Genomic DNA, 9565 nt, shown 5'->3' with positions numbered 1-9565 from the left:
TTGAAAAAGTTACTTGTGGTTACTTCTAGAACATTCTAGAGGTCGGTTTGATGAAATGGATGCGCCTCCAGTTGGTTCATGTATCTCTATTAAGGGGGAACTAATCCCATCAATAAGGGAGCTATCCCACCCAAAGAGGGGGATGATCCCATTGATAGTGGACCTGAATAACCTCTTTACAGCACTATAAATAAAGGCATTGAGCCAGAAGGAGAAGAGGTTGGAGCTATACATTTTCTTTGGGTAAATGCTGCAGGATTTAGGTCTTCCATTAGAGCCTTTGTAAGGAGAGATTGTCTTTACTTGATTCTACTTGGAAGAGGGTGAGCTTTGTCAAAGTAGAGGAAAACCCTTGATGGACCCTGGGAGGAACTTGCACAACACCAAGGCCAGGTTGTAAGAGTTTCTTTGTTTCGTTATTAATACAAACTGGTTTATTTTTCTCAATAGCTTGTGTTAATGAGTTATTTCATGTGTTCCTTGGTCTGCATGTTGAATATATGTTTTATTATATGAAATGCAAGTGCTTGGTAATTGTTTGATTGTTTGTGGTTGCAGGAATTGACTTGAAGGAGGAGCTCATCCGGATCGTCAAGAACGGACTTCAACAACAGCGTTTTGGAATAAGGTAAGCCTAAACACTTGTAGTTTTCATGTTGTAAAAGGTGTATTTAGAGAAAGATCACTCCATTTTGTCTTGTTTGTCATTAGAATGTCTTAGACTTCTAGGAAGTTCAGTCGTGTCTGCACCCTTGACAGATTCCGTGTGACACCATGGTGATGAGACCGGTGAATGAAACAACCCAACCCGATGTGGTACGGAAGAAAAGTGTCATGTTCAAGAGCGACTTGCTACCATTAGGCTTCGATGTTCTCCCAATTTTTCCCCAGTCATTTCTGACCAGTACCTCTTTATTTTTGTCAAGCTTGAGGAGGATAACATATGCTTGTTCTATAACCTGCCCTTCGGGCAAGCCCATCGCTATGATTTAACGAGCTTAGCGATAGGGAAACTCGTTCTCGTCTAAAGACAAGTTTGTCGCTATTTAATCATTTTAACGAGTCTAACGACAAAGAAAACTCGGTCCTTTTCATTTTTAGAGAGTCTAAAAAGGTACAGAAAGTTAACTCCATAATTCATTTTTCGTCATCTAATCCCTTAAGTCCGAAAAAGTATAAAACAATACAGAAGGGATGAATTTTCGATTGCTTTAACGAGCCGAACAAAACAAGCGCTCGATCTTTTTGTGCAATAATCCCTCAGGTCCAAAAAGATTAAAATCTAGAGGAGGGATAGCTCTTCCGGTCGTTTAATGAGCTGGAAGGCCAAAACTCGGCAAACTTTTCATATTTTACGAGTCAGTGAAAAGAGCTCAAAGGAGACTCGTCTTTTGAGGAACGAGTGATAAACAGGGATAGCAGCAGATTCCAGGTACAGGTTGGAATTTTCCAATCACGGCAGTGTCACAAGGATGGCTAGGTGAAATCACTCTTCGCAGCTGTTTCTCAAAAGAGGTAAACACACAAATGGAGGTGAATGATCGGCCAAATGAACAGTGGAAGTGACGGTGCACAAACACGACCAAGGCTTTTATGGCTGATGAATTTACGATCTCAAAAGGTTATTTGCCGGTTCATTTTTTCTGAATGAGCTTGAACTCTGAAGGGAAGCCTGCTCATAAACTTATGTTTATTTTTTAACGAGCATGAACTATGCGCTAAAACTGCTCGGATCTTGCGTTTATTTTTTAACGAGCATGAACTATGTGCTAAAACTGCTCGATATACCAGTCATAAGAACGCCTCCTGTGAGATAGCTATTTTTTAAGGAGATTTACCTCACGAAGCTATGCTCCAATTTTGGCAAGTTTTTACCTTTGCCCCACAGACTTTCTTCATGCAAGGTCGGAATCGGCTAATCCTACGAGTTTAAAGGGTTAGACCTACAGGTTTAAAGGGAGGACCTAAAAATTTAAAAAATAAATAGTCGTCCCTCGCTCACATTCCAAAAGTTTGCATGCCCCCAGACATAGGATAGAATTTCGAGGCTGCCCCTCCTCTCCCCTACCTCTGCTTTTCTTTGGGTGTTCACAGCTACTTGTCATCTTGCCAATCTAATGTTAACGATACTAGTCTTCTCGTTATTTTAAGGGGTCTTACGCGGTACTTGTCTTCCCGTCGGCCCAACTTTTAACGAACAGCTATTTGTGACAAGAGAAGAATACTACTCAAAGACAAAACATCGGTATTATTGAGGGAGGCTTGCCTCTTTCTTATTATCCGAAGAGGGTTCTATTTGCTGCCGCAAATCAATCTCTTTCTTCGGCGATGTCTATCATTGGGTTACTCAAAGATGGTTACCCTCTGTCACAACAATAGAATCTCCTTCTTTGGAGGCTGCCCCTACTTATCCTTCAAAACATTTGTTTTAATGGGTGAGGCTTGCTTTTCCCCAAAGATGGTTACTGCTTGTCGCAATAAGGGAATTCCTACTTGGGCAGTGCCCACCTCTTTAGACAAAGGTGAATGACTCTTTTGCCAAACACATAACTTTAACAAAAGAATACTATTCCAGAACAACCCCTCTTCCATCCACGGACGGGGTACGGACTAGTCATATTCTTCTGCGGAAATTCTACCTTATACCCGGGGTTTCTTCTGCCCGAAGCAGACCAGGGTGCATGCCCCCTGGGTTCCAGTCTTTCTTTCCGAATCACTCGCACTCATCGGGAAGGAGGACTGGGGGTGGAGGCGAATCTTGAGTGAACAGACCATTTAGGAATGGTATTTGACTATTTGCGATGCGAGATCCCGGAAACGAAAGTTGGTCTACGAGCTTGACCATCCTTCCTTCGTGTGGAAAACACATTACTCTAAAGAGTGAGGAGACTATCGCTCCCATGCAATAAATATAGTCACATCCAAGGAGTAGGTTATAATCCAAGGGTCCCTGGACGACCATCACGTTCAAATTGACGGTCTTCCCTTTCAATGTAACAGGCACATTGGGGAGGATTCCTAATGGTCGACTGGTTCCTTTATCAAAACCTGAGAGATTTCTTAACTCAGGTAAAAGCGCCGGGGAACCCAATGCTTTCCAAGCAACAGAGGAAAGGATACTCACAGACGCCCCCTCATCAATGATAGTACCAGCCATAATCATTCTATAGATCTGGACAATGATTCTGAACGGTATACTGGCTGGTAACCAGGGTCTGCCTAGTTGATTCCAATCAAAGGATACAACCAGGTTGCTTGGTGGTGGGACCGAATATACGGCCGGATATGACCCTGATGATGTTCCTTCCTGCGATAAAGGAATGGGCGCATTGCCCTGACGCTCATCAGAGTCGATGCTGATGAAAAGAACCTGGATGGTGTCATCCTTATTCTCTTCAGTGAGGGTGTCGCATGAAGATGACTCTTCGGCGACGATGTCATTTGAAGATGGGTCTTCAATGACAGAGTCATTGGACGATGAAACCTCTGAAGGAAGAACCGGGTCAACTGCCGTTTCGACCTTTAGACTTTCGTCTGGTCTGGATTCAGTGGGTTCATTCTCAATGACTGACACTTCAGCTGACCACTTGGGCGGGTCAGCTGGATTTTCAACTATCAAGGGATTAGGCGCGAGTTTTTGGTATCCAGGAGGAAGTCGTAACGGTGAAACCGGACGATCTTCCAAAACTCTCTTCGCTTCGTCTAAGAAGGGACAACGGTGGATGGCATGACTGCCTTCACACAACTTACAGGGGAATCTTACTCCCCCTTTTTGTCTCGATCCTTCACTTTCGCTGGTTGACGGAAAGCCATCAACCTGATTGTCAGAGGTTGATGCCCCCGAATTGTGCAGACGAGGGGACCAGTCCCTTAGTATCCGGGGAATACAGGGACAATCTCTGTGGAAATGGTCTCCTCTACATATGACACATGGCGATTTAGGCCCGGTCTGTGCAGTGGGTGGGTTTTCGTCAGATGTCTTTTGCTTGCCCCCAGTCGCCTTAGGCTCCTTCTTCTTCTTCTCTTTCTTCTTCCTTTCCTTCTTCCCCTTGGGAGGCTGACTTTTGCCAGCTCTACCTTGCAAAGATGAAGGATCAGAGGAACTATTGTAAGAAGTGGAAGGCTGGTGGGTAGCTCTAGACTGGTCTGACTGTTGATTCGATTGCTCAGGATTAGTGGCGATCTGGACTACATTAGTTGAAAAGAGCCATACAGGGAGGCCGATTGTCAATCCTGGAAGTGACAATGTTGCCATATGAGGCGCACCAACATCTCCCCAAGAGGAGAAGGGATTTGGACTTCTGCCAAGGTTGCCTCCTTGGTTGGTGGGCTCCATACTTTTCAACTGAAAGATCAACGTGGGAATAACAGGTGATTTTGTTCCGCTTAAAATAAATTTTATTAATGACGCTTTTAGACACAAACTTGCTTTTTCATGTTTTAAGAGTCGAGAAAAAGCTAAAGATGACTCTAGTCGCCTTCGATGTATTAACGAGCCCGAAGTGACAAATGCTCGGTTGGACTTTTTCAGTTATAGAGTTTGAAAAAGGCCAAAAGAAACTGCTCTGGAGATCTAGGCAGAGGGTGTGCCAAACCTTTCGCGAAACCACAGAATACGTTTTACGGTACGGGTGGTCGACACGGCTTCCTATGGATAAAGGATAAATGCCTATAGGGGTCTCCCAATATATACGCGACGGTACGTGGGAGCACAAGTCCGTATTAGTGCCACCGACTCTCAGGAGGAATCACCCACCTTCGTAGAGATCGACAGTCACTATGTTTAACGACGCCGGAACACGTCTCTACCTAGACCTCTAGATGTTTGCGTTATGTTACAAAGTGTTGTTATGTAAATTGGATTTATTTTAATGTTGATCGTGCTTAGTAGTTTGCCTTTAAGGATCACCACGAGATGTATATATACAACTTCCTACATGCAATCTAAGATGAGAAGCAAAAATTTTCGATCTTTCAACTTTGAAAACCTTAATCTACTGAGGGAAAAGAGGATATCAACTTTTCTCACAGATCATAGAACACACACTAAAATGCAAATTTTCCTAAATCGTCAAGCACACAGTCAAATGCAAAATGCACAATGCAGATATTTCTTTTCGTTATCCTTAATGTTGATGTAAGACAAAAAAGGAAACTGTTGTATAACTTTGAATCTAATTTCGAGCGAAAGTAAACAAGCTTGTCCAAAATCAAAAGACACCTTAAGATCGACTTTTTTAGACACTGGAAATGTATAGATTCAAACCACAAAATGGAAAACAAACAAACTCAAACAGCCATGAACAGTAACAAAACTAGCTCTTAAGATCACAACGACACTTATACAGTTCAGGATCTAAGAGGCCACAGCTATACTGGTTTGCTTTTCACAATGGGAAACTGTAACTGAGACAAGAAATACTGAAAGAACAATTACAGTTTCATCACACAACTGAGGCGGAATAATGTCAAGGAAAGTTGGTTTACAGCAAGTACAATGACAAGCAATCAGCAGCAAAACAACAGTGAAAACAGGGCTAAGACACAGTGGGAAACCTCAGGAAGACATAGCCTAACTGGATCAGCGCAGGCTCTGGTCTGTCAAATTGACTCTCAGCGCAGTTCCCGAAGGGAGTACCTGCGCTGGAATGCAGACTGCCTGTGGACAGCCTGCACTGAGACACGAGAGTTGCGTTTACAAGGATTTCCGGGTCATAAAAAGCTCAAAAATTCACTGTTTTTGCTGAAATAAAAAGCTATAGGTCAAGTACAAGCTAAGGGATGATCAAGAGGATGAAAAGCTATCACAAAGAGTACAAGAGTCTTTTGTAGATCAGCTCTTCAAATCATGAATCTGCTCAAAAAATGAGCAAGAGTAGCAGCCCCTCTACTTCGCTTTTGATATAGTCAAAAGCTTTTCGATTCGGTACTCTTTGGTTCAGGAAATGAATAGCAAAGATACTACAAACACCAACAAGATACTAGGCTCCCCAACGGAGTCGCCAGTTTGTTGTGGGGAAAAGTATCCGACTCGGATGACCCTATCCCTACTCTAAGGGTGACAGTCCTTAGCAACAACTGAGAGTAAAGCTTTGATATTTTCCTTTATGAAAGTACAGAGAAGGAAGAAAAGATTGACCAACCGGTGTCTTTCGCTTTTGTCGATCCTATCCTCTCTCTTTGTCTCTTGTTCCCAGCTCCTTGCTCCCTTTGCCAGTCCAGCTACACAAAGATCTTGCACAAACAAGAGAAGGAAAACTACAAGAAACATGTACTCATAACTGATGCATGGATTAGAGTGAATCAGATATACAAGTAAATACAATACATCAATGCAATACAAGTATATAGGAGAACATTCAAAGCTTTATTGATAGAAGTAAAAGGGTTCTGAGAAGGTTACAACCATCAATGGCTCCAATCCAGCAGCACCTCCCCAGCAGCAAGAAATCTCCTCTTCCCCTCTATAAAAGCAATCACCCAATAGCTCTAACTGTAAACCAACAACACTTCCTTACTTTGCACAAAATTCCAGCCTCCTTAGACCTCATAGAAGAGCTCTATATATAGGATAGAAGAAGAAAGGATGAGTCAGCTTGAGACTGACATAAAGCTGCCTTGTGTCCTCTCCCTCTTCAGTTAAACTTCAGTTCTTGAGTCCACTTGGAGATCCTTTCTTACACATGGAGATCAAGTACCTCTTACTCATCACAGGGCGAATCCCTTGAACCAAGTGTCAGTTTGGAAGCTTCCTGGGCAATTGACACCTTGCAGAATGACTGTGCCACTTGGCCAATCTCGCCCAGTGCAGGTAGCCTTCATTAGATTTGACTTTCAGCGCAGGTACAAGGAGGAGCAGTTGCATTCCAGCGCAGATGCTCAGTGGAGCAGCTGACATGATCCAAAAATAGCCTGTTTTTGAGTGTTTTCAGGTGGAGAACTGATGGGAAGTGTTGTGGTTTGCTGACCTTGTTCTTCTAGGGGTAAGAACAACATGTTTAGGGACTGAGGATCCCTGTAATTATTGACATTTCATGCTCCATGCTGCGAGGCACAAAAATGTCTATAACAAGGTCTTATCTTAGCTCAGGACAGAGGTTTTTTCCCACTCATCATTGAAGGGGACTCGCAAATCATCATAAACATGGTTACAAAAATCATGCAGGGTACTCCCACACACAAGGTCAGCAGCAGTTGGAGAATGGCTCAAAGACTTGAGCTAATTGACAAATGGCTTTCTCAACACAAAGCAATTTCTTTCAAACACACTAGGCGGGAAGGAAACAAGCTGGCTGATTTTCTAGCTAATATAGGAGTGGAATGTGGGGTAGATTTCTTTGCAGGTTCGCTCTCCAGCATTGCCTCAGAGGATCAGCTCTTAAACTTCCATAACATTGTGAAGAATGATATGCACTAAGAAGAAGATACACACCCGGATGCGGGTGTCACTGTGCTCCATTAAAGGCGGAGTTACTCCCCGCCGGCAGCTGTCCCTGCACCTGGCATACGGGCGCAGATCCCACAAACCCACAGCAATTGAAATGAATATTACAGAGTACAGAATAATGGTCAGGCATTCGGCATTGAATGTGCGCTCAGCTCGAGAGCCCGCGCAAGGTGATTTATCCATGGCTCGGCTTCTGGTTCATGCCATCGTCCTCCTCGGCTCCTTCTATATCCGTCTGCTATTCTTCCCGCACCCCTGCTTCATTCTGGCTGCTTGGAAGCTCATCTGGTTTATGGTTTTGGCCTGGTCCGCCTACTCTCGGCCCTATCCCATCTGGTCCTGCCTAATTCCCTTCCCAGGTCTCTCTGTTAATTCGAAAATGGTCCGACGTCGTGGAGTTTCTCGCCGTGGAGGCACCAATGGAAATCGGGGCCGCGCTTCTCAATCTGCTCCCCAGAATATAGTCCCACTAGCCTCAGCCTCCCCGTCCTCTCCGCCTTCTGGTCATGGCAGACCCCTCCCACACAATTCCTTCCAAACAACCCGCTTCAAATTCCACAGTAGGCTCAATAAGCCCGTTCTGTCAGCCAGTATTACAGTGATCCTTGCTGAGGAGGAGGATAAGCCTAGCAGTTTTGGCCATACCACTACGTCTCAGTCTCAGGATGATAGCGTTCTTCAGGGAGAGGTGGCTGGCGTCATGTTCAATGGTGACAATATGCAGGAAGAGGGTAATCCACCTGAAGCTTCTCAGCCTCCAGTGGACTCTACACAGCGCAATGTGCATGCAGGTGAGCCGGAGCATCCTCCTGGTGGCATTCAGAATTTGGAAACTCCTACAGGTGGCGGCGACATGGGAGATGCAGACAGCGCGGTCGTCACGGGGATGGGCTCTCCTAGCCAGGGGGATAGGGATGCTCTAGACTCTCAGAAACATGTTTGATGAATTTGGTACAATGCCCACTGATGGAAATCTCTCTTCTGGTCTTTTTCATTTTTCTATTATGCTTCTCTGGACAATGGTACCTCTGTTTTGCTTCAGCTCTTGGTTTAGTAATGATGCTCGCCATTATAGTCCTATGAATTGTATCAAGTCATGGCTCAACAAGCTATTGTTTTTGTCTAATTTTGCATATGGCTATCAAGGCAGAATGTTTATCAGTAAAGCCATAGTCGTCGATAGTACTGTAGTGATAATCACAGCTCTGGTTCACACTTTTGTCTGTAAGGGATTCAAAAAATATGTCTCAAGGTTTCTCAATCCCGGGATGGTTGTCAAAGGGGTTTATGTGTATCAGGATATCTGGTTGAGGGCAGGCTTCAGCCCCCTCTTAGGTCTTGACCTCTTTGTACATATTTTTTTCTCTTTTTCATAGAAGTAGCCTTTACGCAGAAAAAAAAGAAGAAAAAGTACTCTCTAAATTTAGAGTTTGGATTCTAGTAAGAGAAAACAATTGGATTGGTTGAGAATTTTCTTAAGAATATGGTGTGTTGAAAAGGGAAAGGGTGCATCTTATCATTATTATTTACTCAACCTTGAAACAAGAATGTCAAAAACTTCTTTTGTTACAACAACTTCCACTGTATAGGAACCTACAAGGTCCACAAAAAGTGCTACAGGAAAGTTACAGATTGCTACAAGAAGCTTGGTAGTGGACAACATTGCCCTCAAACCCTATGAAGGTGGAAATAATCATGAGGAAAAAGTGGGTAGTTACATCCACATTAGTATGGGATATCATGAAAGTCATCTGAGGCATAAGAAAACAACAACAGGGCAAGAAGATGGATAGGTTGCTCAAAGGATGAGTAATAGTTTCAGCAGGGGGTATAATGGGCCTCTAAATTAGACACAAAGTAACGCCCATCTAATCTTTCTTAGGCACATGAAGGCTATATTAAACCTCTCCTTATACACTTAATAATTTTATTTTAGCTTTAATATGTTCATTAGGAAGGTTTAAACATAATTACGTATTTGTGCATAATATTATTTATTTTTCTAGAATATTGTGAGAATATTGGGAAAATTATGAAGATTTGGCGGAGGAGATAATCTAGGGACTTGCTCACTACTATTGGAGGATCAAGATTGGATAATAAATCAATAGGATATTA

The sequence above is a fragment of the Pinus tabuliformis genome, chromosome 5_2, assembly GCF_031772625.1.
Source record: "Pinus tabuliformis cultivar Carrire ecotype Pingquan chromosome 5_2, CPIR1, whole genome shotgun sequence".
NCBI lineage: Eukaryota > Viridiplantae > Streptophyta > Pinopsida > Pinales > Pinaceae > Pinus > Pinus tabuliformis.
This window is presented reverse-complemented; position numbering follows the sequence as displayed.